Genomic DNA, 18,313 nt, shown 5'->3' with positions numbered 1-18,313 from the left:
AAAACTGACAGAACCTTATAAAACCTACCAATGTGTGGCTGATTTAGAAATGGCACCAGTTGTAATTAAAGTTATGTTTGCAACTATTTTAACTGTACAGAGAAATGAAATGCAGTTGCTACTGTACTGGTGCTGGATCTGTTTAAAAAAAGATTATTTGTGACCTTAGTGATATCTCATCTTCGTGATGAAGCTGGTGAGGCTGGGTCACGTGGGAGCCCAGAATGCAACTTTCATTAAGGCAATGAAACCAAAAACATGACTCTGTATCTCAATGATGAGGGTCCTTCCCTTGAGAGGGGATTTCCGGGATTCTGCCACCTATTGCTTTGGCCATTTTACTGTTTTAATCAATTTATGTCCAATGTAAACTGTAGAATTTTATTAAAAAACACTAATCCCTTTCCTTAACTCAGGCTTTTCACTTCATTCTGTTTCTTTCCCTGGAGATACCAAGTTTTTCACTCCTTACTTCTTCCCGTTTGAGGTTACAAGTTTGGCTTTATTAAGCTTGATGTAACTACATTGTTAACTTTTGATTTCTTATTTCTTTAAAATGTTTGTAATCAGATAACATGTCAAGGCAAAGGACCATCTTCCAGCAAGGATGATAAATAATGAACCAAAGATATGTTTCCAATTCAGAAAGAGATGCAAAGCAAACTGAAGCAAGAAAACCACAGGCATTTTTACATGTGGTTCCGGATGCGGCGCTGGGCACTTTAATGAGTGAGCTACACTAATTAAAGGTGCCCACATGTCATGTGTATCAGCATTGCTGCACGCCCCTGTGCTGAACAAATGGTAGTGGAGTGCTTTGAACTAAAGCTCATCAGATGTGTTTTATTTCAAAGTGCCATTTTGTCAGCGCAGAGATGTGCTGCGATGCTGATACATGGGACACACTAGGCTGCTGGAGCATGTAAATATCCATGCTCCAGCAGATTCAGGGAGGCTGCTTCAAAGCAATGGATTTCCAGTGCACCGGAAGAGGCTCTCCACATGTGAGTAGGAGCCCCACTTGCACAAAGATAAGTCATCAGGATCATATGGGTTTCATTCCTCACAGACCAAAGTTTAGCACCAAATGGTGTGAGAGTATATAGCCTAGTCTGAAAAACACGGACATAAGATGTGAGAGGTCAGTTTTGATTTAATTACCCTGTTCTAAAAAATGTTATCTAAGTTTAAAGAACAATTCTTGTTTGGTATGATTCACAATCAGTGAAAAAAAGTCAATGTTGGCAACACTGTTAAGTTCAGTAAACACTTCCTTCAAAAGTGAGATGTTGCATTTTTACGATTCTATGAAATTTGTTATGAATCTCTTCATTTAAGTTCTTTGGAATCATACTTTTGTGCCTTACATATTACAGCTAACATTATTCTTTTTCTCTCTTTGAATGAGGCTAGTAATGATTGTCAGAAAAAATCCCCTGATCCATCAATAGGAGCAGCAAACTAGGCAGGGCCATGACAGTAGCACCATTTTCACCAGTGGGACATGTGACCCATTGAGAGAGTAAGCTATGACTGTCTACTCAAAGTGAGGATTTCACTAAAAAATCTATTTTATAAATATCACTCAGAAAAAAAATCCTTCTTTTAGTTACAACATTTTCAATTTAGGGGAACATTGTAAAATGTTAACCCAAGTTAAACCTTTCCTATGTGCTATTTCTATAGATGGCTGCCTGATTCCTTAGCCATATACTATCTTTAAAAGTCATGTTCATGAATCAATCTGTGTTTTAATTTCATATCTGCAAAACAGAGATAATAGCCTTTTCCTAACAGATGACGGGCACATTTAACACCTTGTGATTCACAGTCATGGTGATCTTGTAACAATTCGACCTTGCTCTTATGTAGCGCCTTTCATTTGTAGGTGTCAAAGCTTTTTACAAGGAAGGTCTTTATTGCACTTCTGTTTTGCAAATACAAGAACAAGAAGCCATATGCTTAAATTTACCCCTCACATGAGTAGTAGAACCAGGACAAGAAACTGGGACTTCTGCACTCTGAGCACACTCTATTTGAAACTCAACCACGTCCTGTCATCTGTCCCTAAAGATGATAAGATAATTCTTCTTGAAGTTTTAATGCTAAAGTGGGCAGGGAGTCTGAACTATGGAAATAAATACTCAGAAAGAAAGTGGTAGGGAAAGACAACTCAAATTAAATTCTGCTCCTGACCGAGCATTCAGAAGATGATTTCATCATCATCACAAACTCCTTATTCCACCAAAGGAGACATCATATATGTACTCCAGCTTTAAACATTGGCACCTGAAAGACTATGTCATAGTGCATACCCAGGATTGTCACAATGTCCGTATTACCAGAAATATGACCAGTGTAGATGACTTCTGGATGGATCATTGTCTGAAACATTCCATCATGTCTATTTGTTTCTGTGAGGGCCAGGCGTGAACCCGGGCCCTTGGTCGCGCTGCACATGGGCTGTGGCTGGCAGCCCGGGCACGCCGGGTCGGAGAGGGTGGGGGCCAAGCTAGAATTAGGCACAGACACTTAACGGTTGATTTTAAGATTGTTTACTTACACCGAGATGGTCGCGGTGCAGGCTGAAAACTTGCTTGAGTTGCAGTTACAAACAGAAAACATGAACAATCACGTGGAGTTTGCTAGGCTCCACACAGACAAACTCCGGATGTCCAGGACAAGTGCGCCTCAAAATAGAAAACTTGTCGATACGTCTTATAGAAAGTTACCGCTCGAAGACGGGAAGAGGTGGGCGGTGGATCAGGCCGCCAAACTCCTCTGAGTAACACACAGGGCTTCGATGACCCTGCCGCGCACCCAGAGTCCCCACGAGATGGATGTGGAGTCCTCTTCGGCTTGGGCAGAAACTGCTCAAGCCTCTTATATGGCTAGCAGGCCAATCGCTAGCCGCCACGTGGGAATAATTTAGCACTAGCCAATAGCGGGACACAAATTTGCATACGAAGAGCGGGAACTCTTTGCACTGTGCATTTCTGTGTTGCAAAGAAAATGCACCCTGCAAAGACAGCTGCAAAGTGGCGGGAACTCTCTCCTTTGCACGCGGGTTCTCTGTGCAGCAAAACTCCACCGTGCAAAGAAGCTGCAATCCCACGGGGATAATTCTGGTGCCGAAGCACACACAAAAAATCAGAACTTTGAGTCATGACATCCCCCCTTGCTGAAGGCACAATAGCATTATACTTCAAATCCATCATCCGGGTTATTAATAGCTCTGTCAACGGTTCATGAAACTAAACGAGCAAAAACAAAATTCGCAAACAATAAAAGTTCGTCCTCAAGGGATCGAATCAAATAATAGCCAGGACACACACATATACATAAAATTACATCCATAACAAAAAACTGGATGATCAGGGCTTCAGTGGGCGTCATGGTGGAATCGCGCGTCAGGCCTTCGCTCCTTTCGGTGATGTTGTCCCTCTCGGGGCCTCTCTCCACCACGCACTCCGAATCCCTGATCTGTAAAAAAACTCTCTTAAAATGGTTATTTCACTACTATTTACAAAATCACACAGGACTGCACGATAATGCAGTCGATTAAACTTATCATCACTATTAAATACAAATATGTAAACACGATTCTATACTGGACAGCTCTTTCTCTTCACACTCAGCAACTCGATGAAATCATCGAGGAGTTGTCGTCACCTTCTCCTAGATAATGAAAACCTAACTCGTAGGCTAGCTGCCATTGTCCCGCGTCCCCCAAAATCTGAAGCTGTCGCTTATTAAGTCCAGAACGCTGCAGGAGGAATCCAAACATGTATTGCTCCTCTTGCGTTCTCTGGCGTGATACTGGACACTCGGATTCGCGGTGTTTTGTGTTCTGAGTCTCAGCTGGACGTTGACACTCCCGATCACTGGATAGTCTTGGCTCCATTAGGATGCGCAGTCTTGGCAACTGATGAAGGAGACTACTCACAGGATGATCGACCATTGGTTTAAGCACAATTCACAAAACCACGATGTTTCTTTGCCCATGGACCTTAAGACAACTATCTATGCTGTTGAGGGTCACTGGAACGGTTCCAGGGTCTTGCAGGTGACGATGAGGCCACGGTCGCATTCGCTGGAGCGGTGTCAGTCCCAGCGTACATACTCTTGGGTTCCAGGCACAATACTAAACTCCGATAATAGCCAGTACAAGCTGTTCTGCACTGGTGTGCTCTGGTCGTCCGTCATGCCATGCGTGGGCCTTCTGTTCGATCACTCCTGCCACAAGCGCTGGAATTGGAATAGGCCAGTGGACACTAAACGCCACCATGTCGATGTCAGTGACATGTCCCCTACTCCATGAAGCTTGTCTCACCAAGAAGCTTGCTTCTTCCTGGTCCAGGAGGTCGGACCCAAGCTCCACGACCAGACGTCCCAACCACACAGCCAGAGTTTCTTCAGGTCGGATCCTGGATTCTCTACACAAATTCTGCAGTTCAGCTCTGGAACGAGCGTAATAGGTAGTAGCATGAACTGCACTCTGCGGACCGATGACTGGGCTGCTTGATGCTGCAGGCTGATCAATTTCTTCGCGAGTTGTCGTTGCTGTTGCTGTTTCTGTCGGAGCTGTAGTCATTGTTACAGTGGGGGTTGTTGCTGTTTCAGGCGGGAGGGGCGGATGCACTCCTCCGCTTGACTCCCCCTCCCTTCGGCAGAGGGGCGTGGTCAGCAGAATCGATGCTACGTCGCTGGGTGGAGTCACCGGCCGAACCCTCGTGGGTTCTTCTGAAGCTCCATCCCTCTCTTCCAGCTTCTCCACGCGGTTTTCCCTCTGCTCGGCGCCATCTTGTCGGGGCATTTTAAGATCCCCTTTCTCAGCCGCTTCTCCGACCGCCCGAAAGGCCATACGCAGCTGGGTCTTCAAACTTAAAGTTTTATTCATCAGATCTGTCATAGTCTGAAAAGTTGCATTTAATTCTCCCCCCTTGTTGCACTGTAGAACCACTCTCTCATCTACGGCGCGGTCCTCCGTCTCTGGGTCTTCGCGGAGCTCGGACGGACAATCGTGACCCCTCAGTCTAGGTACCACCATGCAAGGAGAAAGCCAGCCGATCGGCATCGGCTCTCCCATCTCCCGGGCACACCGCGAGCAACGGACACACTCCCGTGTGGGGGTCGGGCTTACTGCGCTCGCCGGGTCAACTTCGGCGAGGGTCACAGTATCGAGGGGCCTGTACAGGACCCGCTCGTCGCTCATAATACACCCGAATGCCGCGGGGTGAAGACATACTTCTTTCCCTTCTAGGGCTCCGACTTCGGAAGCTCCTTCTTCTCCCTTTAGTGAAAGGTGTCCCCGGATACATCTCCTGCCCGTTCCGCCCGTCTGGTGGTACGCGATGTGTGCCTCCAGTTCTGCGATGCTTGGAAGTTCAACTCCAAGGGCAGTTCTCAACTAATTCTAAACTCTGGAGCATTAAACTCCTGAATTTATTGCTGCACATTAATGAAATGTGTGGAAGCACTAAGCATTAACCAAAGAGCTTTAACATCCTACACCTGTAGAGTTGAATCCTAATGACCTCTAGTTAAAAAAGGGAAAGAAATGGTAATGCTTAGTTTTTGACTGGGAGAAAAAAGTGTTTTTCACCTGAATCTGTGTCTTTTAGAGGAATTTCATCCCTCAAAAACTCACTTGGATAAATGATTATCATTCCATATACATTATATTTGAGAGTGTACAGAGATCCTGGTGTCCCTATATGTGGAACAAAGGGTGAGATTTCATGCTAGAGGTTTGGCAAGCAGGGGCATAGCTAAGGGCTGCAAATCTGTTCCACGCCTGCCCTGCTACCCAGCTCTCTAGCCACAGTATAGACTATGAGGAGGAAGAGGAGGGTCCTGACACATGGCTCAGACTTCTCCCTCCATAATAACCCACTGTCCCACAGATTTGCCCTCTACTGCTCTGATTGGCCCCTCCACCGCTAAATCACTGTCCTGTCACCCATTGCCCTGTCAGACCAAGAGTAGTTGTGGCAGAAGTGGGGGGCGGGGTGGAGAGTTCCCCCTTCCTGCAGCCCATGCGGCCCCCAAACACCCAGATCCAATGCACCTCTAGGCCCCACAGCTACCTGGCACTTCCTTGCCCTGTCAACCCCTCCTCCCAGCAGGGCATGGTGAGGGTTGGACCTGGGTGCACAGAACATCCCCACTGGTGCCTCCACCTTTCTTGAGCTGAAGGGCATGCCAGGCAGTGATCTGGGGGCGGATGGACTGAAGGAAGATAGAGGAGGTGATTGGGGAGGTAGAAGAGTGATTTGTGGGTAGACCAGGTCCCTCCCTCCCTCATACCTTTCCTTCCTTCATAATATGCTCAGAGTCCCTAGCTGAGAGCAAGGTCTCATTGTGCAGGGGCAGATTCAGGATTTCCCAAAGCGGGGTGGTGGGGGAGTGAGGCAGCTGCCACATACACTGCAGGGGTGGCTGCACTCCTTGCTCTCAGCCTCCTCTGCCCCCACCAGTGCAGGCAGACTTTTTAAGTCCCTAAAAAAGGAGCAAATCTTGCCTCTTCTTCCCTTCCCTTCCCTTCCCTTCCCTTCCCTTCCCTTCCCTTCCCTTCCCTTCCCTTCTATTCTCTCTACTGCTGTTGCTTTCCCAACTTTCCTAGGGGTGGAAGAAGCACAAGAGGTATTTCTGCTTGCCTTGGCCAGGCTGCACTGGGGATGGGTTCATCTTGGGATGAAGACAGTGGCAACAGCAGGGCAGAAGAGTAGTTTTCCTCTCCCTGCTCTTCTCCCTGGAGCAGGAGCAGGGAAGGGGATCCCTCCTGACCATTCCCACTTCTGCTTTCCTTGTTCCTATCTGAGCTCAGACCACCTGCAGCCTGGCTCAGGCAGACAGGAACAGTGCTAAGTGGAGGAGTTGGGGGTGGGGAGCAGGGAAGAGGAGGGGAGGAAGAAGAGAACTAAAAAAAATAAATCTCCATAGGCTCCAATGGGCCAGTTTAAACCAGAAGGTAGGTGCAACAATGGCACTGCATCCCCTCCTGGATCCAGTCCTGTCATTGTGCATGGTCCTGTTTCAAGACACTCCTGAAAAATCCTTTGCTTTAAAGGGCTTTTCATTAAAAGGTTGGCAATGACAGGCAAACGAGAACCCAAAGTGAAATAATTTTGTCTAAGATTACACAGAAAATAAGTGGCAGAAGGATGAAGAGAGCCAAGCTGTTCTATGTCCCAAGTAGTTCCATTTTGATATCAGTGCAGATCAGCCTGCTTGAAAGTGTTAAAAGTTAGCATGGCCAAAAACGCTACAATAGGATGGCATTTGGTGCTCATGTGATCACAGGTATGTCACCATTACCAACAGGTCTTGAATTTGTAATATTCATCCCCCAAAATATAAATCTTCCCCACTCAAGCTAAAAGATAAATCTTTCAGTTGCAAATACCATAAGCAGTAGGTTGTTATAATTGCTGGGATTATCATGAACCAAAGCAATAGATTCCAATGGCAGCCAAGGGTGCTTGTAGATATGCAGGGAGGCTGCTCTGACGTTTTCTAATTACAGGGTGTAAGCGCATACTCCGTTAATTAGCATGCTCCAGCAGCCTTCACATCTCATTTATTAGTGTCCCTGTGCTTCAAAATGGTGGTGGGGCCTTTAGTTGAGTTTCAAGTGTGGGGATGCTGATGCTACAGGTGCTTTAGAGTGGCTCTCAGAGCTGCTCTAATTAAAGCGCCCCCTAGAGCACTGTACAAAATGTCCAGAATATCTAGTTTACTTTCAGACAAGGTTCTTTGGGTCAATGTAATATCTTTTATTAAACCAACTCAAATAGTTGGAAATATTCTTCTTAGCAAGCTTGTGGCTTTAAACACGCTTCATTAGGCTGAGGAAGCATCTGCAGTTGGTTTGTGTGCTCTTCCCGGATGGAAGGAATAGTAAAGAAGCAGGAGGCTGGTATGCATGCAATAAAGCCAGCCAGTGAAGATACTTGCCTACCTTATGTAAGCAAATGGGCTGTAGTAAGTAAGTTGTAAGGCACAAATAAACTATAAGACATATAAATAAATGATCTCAACAGCCCTCATTTAAAAAAAACATATACATTGGATAAATGTAGCCTGCACCCACCTTGAAGCAACCTCTCTCCGATGTTCAAATACAAACTCGACAAGCTCCAGAACTTTCAGCATGTTACAAAAATTTTGGCAGGATTTTCAAGTGAGGGGAACATAGTAAAATGTTAATCCAAGTTAAACCTTGCCTATGTGTTTTTTTAATATATGCCTGCCTGATTCCTTATCCACCTAAATATCTTCAAAAGTCATGTTGTTTAGCCAATCTGTGTTTTAATTTTATATCTGTAAAACAAGAGATAATAGCCCTTTCCTAATAGACAGCAGAAACTGGGACTTGTGGACTCTGAGCACACTTTGAGATAAACATCACATCAAAACAAGGCCTTCCTCATTGTGGGGAAATGCTATGAATTTATTTGGACACAAATTTTATCCCATATTTTGAAGGGATGATTTTCAAAGGCAAAAATGAATGGTGGTGAATAAGTTCCATTTGAAAGTTAATGTTTGATGAGGACTGACCGCTGGGATGTTCTCATTTCACTTCATAGCTCTACAAACCTTTATGCCTGTAATGAATGGGTCCTCATCATACTGTCCCAGGGACTGAGAAGGTTCAAACTCATTTTTAATAGGCAATAATCATTTGTTTAATGGATCAGTTCATTTTGAACATTTTTAAATTCTCCATCATGATAAATACACACACTGAATGTGATTTACAAGCTGTAAAAGAAATGCAAAATGCAACTTTGGCTACACATTTTTCATTTCCCCCTCCTCTTCCTCCCCACAACCTTCACACCTGGTGATACAGCTGTGACCCAGGATTTTTCCTACATATGATCTACCTCATGTTTGAGTAGACCTTAATGCTCTGTGGCTTCCTGTTGCCATCTGGTGGTAGGAATATGCACAGTATTCTGTGAATCTACAACTTTAATACAACTTATAAAAAATATATTAAAATTCTACAAAGAATTTCAAAGAACCAATGACAAATACATCATTTCCAACAAAAATAAATATTTAGAGTTTCCTTGGATTTCCAAGTATCCTGATGGTCAACAACTTTCAAAGTTGAGGGGTTTGTTGGTTTATTCCCCAGAAAATCTGATAAGAAAAATCACCTTTTTTTTGAAGAAAATGCAATTGAGAATTTCCATTTTGTGAAAAATACATGTAAAAATGCCTATGAAAATATTCTGAATTAGCCCCGCCTAGAATCATGGATCTCCACTTATATTTTGTCAAAAGGGAAACACTAATGCACTTTTAATGTGTATCTTTAGTTAATTCGGAAAAAAAATCCTCATCCTTCCTGTGCAGAGGAATGCATAAATCCAGATATCAGTGACTTAAGAGATCCCAGACAACTGTATCCTAGCAAATATGTGTTTTTGTGTTTAATGGGGAGAACACTACTCGTGTTTTGATTTATTTCCTCTTTGTTGTCCAGGTATCATCATATGTCTTCCCACAAGAAAGCAGCTGATCAGAGATTTCAGATTAGCTGAGCCACTCTACACTGGACCTGGATTTAGACCACCTCACGTTCCAATCATTTCTTCCTACTGAATGAACTTCTGCCTGGGTCCCTCTTCTGACTGAGCATGTAGAAAAACTGAAGCATGACCAGCTTTATCCTGATGGGATTCTCCCACCTCACCAAACTGTAGCCCCTACTCTTTGTAGTTGTTTTTTTAAATGTTTTTTGCAACCTTGACAGGAAATTGTCTCATTATGGTGATCACAACCGTCAACCCTGCCCTCCACATCCATGTGTATTATTTCTAGTTTGTCACCCAACAGCAAGAAGTGGGTGTCTCCATCTTACACTGTGGTCACACCAATGTTGAACCCCATTATCTACAGCCTGAGTAACAAGGAGATTAGAGAAGATCTGAAGAGATCATTTGGCAAGTGAATATCTTCACAGATGATGTCACTTCCTAGGTGATTTTTTCGGCTTCCTAAACTGGTAGTTGTGTATGGATGTGTGTGATGGGGCAGTACTCAATCAATGTGTCAGAATTTTCCCCTTCTACCTCACCCCTTTGTTGGGGCTGGAGAGACATGTTTTGGAGTCAGAGAAGAAAAGGTATCAGAGCACACTAAAATTTAGCTATTCTTAGATGGTCTAGTAACCAATATTTAGCACTCTTTTTGTCATTAGGTGCAGTTTTCCAAGCTTTAAAAATTTAGGCTGAAATTACCCAGGTTTAGGGCCAAATTCAATTTTTTTTTTCCATTATGCCTTAAGTTTTACTTAGAAATCCAATATGGCCACGACTGCTATGTGTTAGAAGAATACCACTTGGGCTTGTGTGCAAGTTCCAAATAGCCAGGACTAGTAATAGGGCACATGGGGGAATCTCTGCCTTTTTTTTAGCCCAGTTGTTACTGGATTTCCTAAGGGACGGAAATTCTGAGCCCCTCACTGCCAAAGAATTTTGCCTGCTATCAAAAACATTGTTCAACCTCTCTCCAGAACTCCTCTTGACATTGGCTTATTGAGTAACCAAAAATAGAAGCATATAGGGATGGGAGGTTAGCAAAACATATGAAAGTTGACCTACTGAGATAAAGGGGGTGGGAAGTAGGGAGGGGGTTATATCACCTGCTCCAACTACTTTGGGAAAAGCTATAATATTATGGTATGTCCATTTTAGCCAGTCAACATTAAATGCAAAAATCCACTGGAAGACAACACTAGGGGCCAGAATCGATCTGTCCCTTCTTTCCAGAGTATTGTACTTTTAGAATAGAATAGTTCCAATGTTATGAGCAGACTAGAATAGAATAAAATCTCATTCATTAGGGAACAGGATAGATTAAGCTAAACTAAGGTACACCAAGCTAGGCTTGCATAGAAAGAAAACAAAAAGATTAACAGAAGTCAAAAGAAGGACCATGTTGGCTTAGTTGTTTACGTTGTTCCACCTAGATACACATCAGGGCTGTCATTAAAAGTATGACCATCCTTAAAGTGGCTTTTAACAGCAGTCTTCTGTGTGTTCTGTTTAGCAAGAGCAGTGGAATACCGATTTCTCACATAAACCTTGCAGTAATATAAAGTTGGAGGCATTAAGAAATTATGAAACATTCACAGCCAATCACATCCATCCAGAATAAGTTTGCTCCATGCTTTAGGAAAACTGAAACATCTTTACAGAGGGGATGAGATTACATACGGAAACTTGATAGAAAGCAGGTACTGTGGAAATATGATGGCAACCAGCTAACCAAAGCAACATCACCTGTGAAATCAGTTTTACAGGATGGTTTGAAGGTACATTTTATCAGGTCCATGATAAATTGGATCTAGCTTCTTTTTCTCTATCAACTCAGCTACTCATAGGTTTCTTTTTCCTTCCTACTCACTTCTTAGCCATTTCCAAAATACATTTCCAGTGCCTGACTGAAAAGACACTGACCAATATCAGTTGGCCATTTTCATTCCTTGATTTCTAATAAGATTTCATCACTCCTAAGAAATGGTCCAGTTTCCTAGAGAGCATGGGACTCCTTAAGCAATACAGGGGAGGGGATTTCACCAAATAAGGAACCAGGACAGCTTCTTCAGTATATCTGCCATGTAGTTTTCATGCTCAGTTATTACTTATTCTCATGTTCAGACTCTGGTCTTTGTCTCTTACTAAAACTACTAACAGTTCTCAATGAAGATAGCTTCTGCAAATGCCTGTCAGTACAAAACCACAGCTCATTTCTATTAGCAGAATATGTCATATGGTTGTCAAGCCATGGTTGACATGGGAGTGTCTCCATTTTTTTTCCAGATTAATCAGTTCAGAGATAGGATTAGGGTAGTTCACTACTGAAATAGGACTAAGCGGAATCTGTGTGTGAGAGAGAGAGAGAGCAAGCAAGTGGGCAAGCGAGTGTTCACATGAATGCAGTATGCTTCTACTCTGCATCGGGCAGAGTCCTGTAGAACTGTCTAATCAATTGCCATTTTGGACTGATGGCTTGTGTCACATCCTGCTTTTAGACATTCCTCATGGTTGGGGAGTTGGGGCTGGGAGTGGTAAAGTACACTGGGGTACCCATTAGTCAGTGGTCTTCAAGGGACTTGAATTCTACTGAAGGTGTCCTGCTGATGAATTTGACCATGTCTTTTCACTGCTCTGTGCCTTGGTTTCCTCTTACACAAAAGGTGGCCAGTAATGCTTTGTTTCTTTATAACAGGGATGAGCAATTATTTTGTCTGGAGAGGTACTTAATGAGTTTTGGTGTCCTCCTAAGGGCCTCATCTCTCTCCCCCCGCCCCCCGCCCCCTGATCTGTAACATACCCCCATTCTTTCACTCTCTCTCTCTGACACTCCTCAGAGCCATAGCACATCCCAGTTCCTATCCTCTCTCTCACTTTGCCCTTCCCTCCCTCCCTGGAGCTGCAGGGTACCCCAATCTTCTCTCTCTCTCTCTTCCCTTCCCTCCTCCCTCTCCCCCCAGAACTGTAGCATACCCTGACCCCTGTCTCCAACCCAGAACCTACCAGCCCCATCTGCACCTTATGCCACCACCCACCCAGCATGGTAGAAGCAGCCCCAGGTAGGTACCAACGTCAGCTGTGGACACGCTTGACAGGTTCCCGGTGGAGAATGGGGTGTCTTCCCGGGTCCACAGCTGCCACTGTCACATCAGTGCTGGGCAGAAGCAGTCCCACCTACCCACTGAGCATGGCAGAAACAGTCCCACCCACTTGGAGCTGGAGCTGGAGCTGGAGCTGGAGCCGGAGCCGATGCCTGCCCACAGGCCAAATCCCATGAGTTGGCAGCCACCCACACATGGGCCAGATTTAATCCATTGGCGGGCCAAATCTGGGGATTCCCCAGTCACCTGGGATAGGGCCCCTGAAATCCCTGCAGTACCTGCCAAGAAAATCTGGAGAGTGCATGCAATCCCCGGCTGCCTGCATTCTCCCAACATAAACTAACAGTTGTTGGCTGCAAAATGTAGAACAGACTGATGTAGAACGATCATAAATTGTTGAAATCACAAATTCTAGTATTTCTGGCATGACAAAGGGCATAAATATATGTTAGCTTTGGTTTTATTTGGCCATTAAAATTTCTATGGCTAAACAAAAGGCAACATCTGTTTGCAACCTAGGACAAATGCGACATCAGTTCATAGCCTCATTCAGCTGATACAGCTATAATCTTATTGACAATCTTTTGATTAAGTCATATTAGAACATTGCAAATACTAAATCATATAATCCATTCAGCCACAGTAGTAAATTAGCACAACTTATTGTTAGCTTTTGGAAAAGATGAAACAACTTGAATGAATATCTATGTATGCTGATAATAACACTCCCTTAAATTAACTATATGAGAACCATGACAGTGGATTTCTTTGTCTCTCAGATTTATCCTATTAATCTGAACATATGCACATATAATTTCCACCGTCTCCCCATCCCCAAAAAATCCTTCAAACACTGAGAAGCAAAAGGTCTCTTCCACCTTCTCTGCTCATCTTACTGTTGTTACCATTTTCTTTGAGAACTTAGCTGCAGTCTACGTTTAATTAACAGCAGATACCTGAAAACACCTATGACTAGGGTGGCCACCATAGAGGATATTCCAGTTTTCTGCTACTCTGTCCTCTATTGATACAAAACCCGACGCCTTTATGTCCTCTATTTTTCTCTTCAAGAGAACCGGACTGGCCTCTATGATGGCCCTACGATGGCCACCCTACTTATGACCCTTCTCTAGGATTCCTGTCAGGGTAAGGAACGACTCCAGAAACAGGACTTGTGGGACCTGTACAAGCCCCAGAAGAGCAACCCTCCCTCTGTCCCAGGTGACAATGATGTTTTGCGTCTAGTCTCAGAGGATGTGACCCTCTCCCCAACACCCCTCAGACAACTCTAGGGCATATACCCAGTGGTAATCTTTGACCATGAGGATGAAACCATCTTTGATGTGCTCTAGGAGAGAATGAGACGGACTTTCTCCACTATAATCCAAGGTGTGGTTTGTTGATCTTGGTGTGCCTATGGAGATGTGAAAGGGAGATTGGAGCAGCAGTTTGTACATGGATTACCTGCATCCTCTCTCCCCTAGGTTTCTTCTGTGCCAGGCAATTGGCAGCCCAGCATTTATCCCCAGCAGTGCCCAATGGCTCTGTCATCTGGGCAGTGGATGACACAAGTCAGCTAAGCAACCTGCATGGGCAGTTTATGTCATGATTCAAGGAGTGCTATAGTAGGAGCTTTGGAATTCTTGCTTATTCCAAAGCCCTGGCCAGTGCAATGAGGTCCTTATTATAGGTCAGAGTGGCTTACATGTTTTTGTGAGGCTTGAAGTGTATGTGTGCAGGTATTTTATGCAGCTCACAGCATGCTGAGAGAGCTGTCTTTGGGAAAGCCCCTTGTTCTGGGAGTGCAGCTATTTGTGAGGGTGAGTAACCTTCTTGTCAAAGATGTTCCCTTCTGCGATTGCTCAGAGCAGCCCCAGTGTCTCTTGTACTGCCCTGTCCTTCTTTTTTTGGAGCATGGACACAAAGATTTCCTCTCTGTAGACACCTCACCTTCTGAGTATACTTATAAAGAGAACATGTGTGCTTGCATCATTGATAGTATCACCATGCTTATGCTTTACTCATCTACCTTTTTAGTAAATCATCTAGACTTATTCAAAAGTTACACTTTGGGCCTTGGCACAAATTACCTTAAAAACATCATACAGCCATTTAAAACGAAAGCAATAATTAGTTTAGGGGTGTGAAACCATGATCAGTCCTCTTGGAATGGTCAGGGGAGGTCAAATGCTTTACTTTTACTCCTTTAGCATCCCAGGATCCACAGCTCCTAGCCGCTGTACCCCTTCTTACCCTCCAAAACCCTAGTCATTCCCTATCCACCCAGCCCTCTTCCCACTGAGAGCAACTTCTCTGAGCTTAATTGTAGAAAGACCATGGAACCAGGGAAACCTGCTTCCCCCAGCTGCATGGACTGGCTGCAGGAAGCTAAATGTCAGCTGCAGCACAGGACCTGTGGGAAGCAGCTTCTTTGGGGCTCTCAGCTCTGTGCTCTGGCTGATGATCTAGGTTTGGAGCTGCCACATCAGTTTCATTCCTAGCCATAGGCGGCAGAAGGCTGGGGGCTAACAGGGCTTAGCCCCCACAAAACTCTTCCTGGTGGCCAGCACTAGCAGCAGCACCACAGTGTCGCCATCCCGCAGCACCCGGCGCTGCTTATTGTGCACAGCACCAGCATGTACCAGCCCTGCAACAGCCCTGTGGGAGGGAGGAGCGGGGGCCAGTCAGGGCTCAGCCCCCCCCAAATTTCTCCCTTTGCTTATGGTAGCACAGAACCATAAGCAGCTTCAACCAGGCATTGTGCTCAGGCTTTAACTGACAGGGTTGCTGGGCGCCGAAAGTGGCTTACCAGTTGCAAGACCTTGGTGCTAGAAAAGCATGCTTTTCCTGGCCCTGGGATCTCAGCACTCAGGGCAGGACGGACCCCACCCCCTCCTCCCTTCCCCTGAAGCTAGGACAACCACTGTTGCCCTTAACCCCACTCCCTGCTCTGAACAAATCCCAATTCACTGAGACTCATGCAAGATTTTCACCCTTTTTTTACAACTCTCTCTTCATTCCTCACCCCTTCTCCACACAAACACACCTTCCCTGCCTCACTTTAAACAGTTTTTCAAGATTTTTCCCCTCCCAACCTCCACTCTGACTGGGCTCCTGCTGGATGTGGAAAGAGAGAAGATCCCCCAGCTACTTGCCATCCCAGGGGAGGAGTACAGTTCTGACACTCCTGCCCACTCCTCTCTAGAGGCAAATCACAGTCCTGAAGGTCTGAAAAAACACGAAGCCTGCACCGGAGACTGTGTTATAAGGCCATAATTGTATGACATCAAAGCATTCCACAGATTTCTAACGTTATACAGGTTATCTGTGCCAAAGCCCTTTGTTTGCTCAGCCTGGGCTACAGAATTTAATCCTTAATTATCCCATTCCTTCTAATCCTTTCTTATATCTTGATGTAAGTGAGTTACCTAGCCTGCTGGCCTCTGCAGACAGGCTTTTGCTCTCTGCTGAACTCCTTAGACAGTCCTCTCAGGCGACTCAGTGTTTAGGTCACATATCAGGCAATAGATTAACAAACCAAACCAAACCAAACCCTCCTGCTCTGTCCTGGGCACTTGAGAATGGGATTCTTGGGTCCAGCTCCTAGCACAGTAGCATGGTCCCTTTCTTGTACCAAACAGTTGCATCCACAGCTTGCTTCATTCTCTCCGTGCTTGCTTTTCTGGGAACTTTATAACATTCCTAGTGGGATGCTCCCTCTCTATCCAAAAGCCCCACAGTTGGATTCTCAAAACAGGGCTCCCCGATCCCTCTTAAAAGTACAGACTGCACTCCATTGCTCAAGACTGTAGCAGGGCTGTTAGGAAGGCTAAGGTGGAGATGGAACTGGGACTAGCAACCCAGATCAAAGATAACAAGAAGTCCTTTTTTAAATACATAGTGGGTAAAAAGAAGGTACCAAGTAATGTGGGTCCTCTGCAGGACATGCTTGGTAATCTGGTGGTAGCACCAGACGACAAAGCTAATCTCTTTAATAGATTCTTCATTTCCATTTTTCTGAGCAGGGGCTGGGACACCCCCCAAACTGGGATTCCATACAGACCCAGGGGAGGCGCTGCCAGGCCCAGGGTCAGTGAGGACCTAGTCAGGGAACTTCTGGTGGGTCTAGACGTGTTCAGATCAGCAGGTCCTGACGATCTCCACCCCAGAGTGCTGCGGGAATTGGCAGAGGTCATTGCGGGACCCCAGGTACAGGTTTATGAACACTCGTGGTGATCTGGCAAGGTTCCAGAGGACTTGAAAAGGGCCAATGTGGTCCTCATTTTCAAAAAAGGAAGGAAAGAGGACCCAGGAAATTATAGGCCCGTTATTCTTACCTCGGTCCTGGGGAACCTCTTTGAGAAAATTATCCAGGAGCACATCTGCAAAGGACCAACAGGGAAGGTTATGCTTAGGGGCAATCAGCCTGCGTTCATTAGAAGCAGGTCCTGTCAGACCAACCTGGTTGCCTTCTTTGACCAGGTCACAAAAGCCCTGGATGCAGCTGTTGCGGTGGACATAGTCTTTCTGGACTTTAGGAAGACCTTTGACGCTGTCTCTCATCCTATCCTCATTAAAAAATTAGGCAACTGTGGTGTCGACGCCTACACAGTCAGATGGGTTGTTAATTGGCTGCAGGGCTGCACCCAGAGAATGGTGGTGGACAGGTCATTTCCGACCTGGAGGGATGTGGGCATTGGGGTTCCCCAAGGCTCAGTCCTTGGGCCCGCACTGTTCAACATCTTCATCGGCAACTTGGATGATGGGGTGAAAAGCACCTTGCTTAAGTTTGCAGATGACACTAAGATGTGGGGAGAAGTGGGCACACTAGAAGAGAGGGACAGGCTACAACTAGACTTGGACAGGTTACAGAGGGGGGTGGATGAGAATGCGATGGCTTTTAATACAGACAAGTGCAAGGTGTTGCACCTGGGGAGGAAGAACCAGCAGCATACCTACAGGCTGGGGAACTCCCTTCTTGTCAGCACAGGGGTAGAAAAGGATCACTACTGATTCCAAGATGGACATGTGCTGCCAATGTGGGGATGTGGTCAGAAAAGCTAACCACACCATGTCATGCATCCACAGATGCATCACGAGCAGGACCAAGGAGGTGATCCTCCCCCTCTATGTGACACTGGTCAGGCCACAGTTAGAGTACTGCATCTAGTTTTGGATGCCGCACTTCAGGAGGGATGTGGACAGCAATGAGAGGGTCCAGAGGAGGGCCACTCACATGATCAGGGGGCAGCAGGGCAGGCCCTATGAAGGGAGGCTATGGGACCTGAACCTGTTCAGCCTTCACAAGAGAAGCATAAGAGGGGACTTGGTGGCCACCTATAAACTTGCCAACGGGGACCAGCAGGCAATGGGAGAGTCCTTGTTCTCCTGAGCACTACCGGGAGTAACAAGGAACAACGGCTGTAAGTTGATGGAGAGTAGATTCAGGCTAGACATCAGGAGGCACTACTTCACAGTCAGGATGGCTAGGATCTGGAACCAACTTCCAAGGGAAGTGGTGCTCACCCCTACCCTGGTGGGGGTCTTCAGACAGAGGCTAGATAATCACCTAGCCAGGGTCGTGTGACCCCAGCATCCTTTCCTGCCCATGGCAGGGGGTCAGACTTGATGATCTGCTTAGGTCCCTTCTGACCC

This window comes from Alligator mississippiensis, chromosome 7 (assembly GCF_030867095.1).
Source record: "Alligator mississippiensis isolate rAllMis1 chromosome 7, rAllMis1, whole genome shotgun sequence".
Classification (NCBI taxonomy): domain Eukaryota; kingdom Metazoa; phylum Chordata; order Crocodylia; family Alligatoridae; genus Alligator; species Alligator mississippiensis.
The sequence above is the reverse complement of the archived record's forward strand: the minus strand, read 5'-3'. Positions refer to the sequence as shown.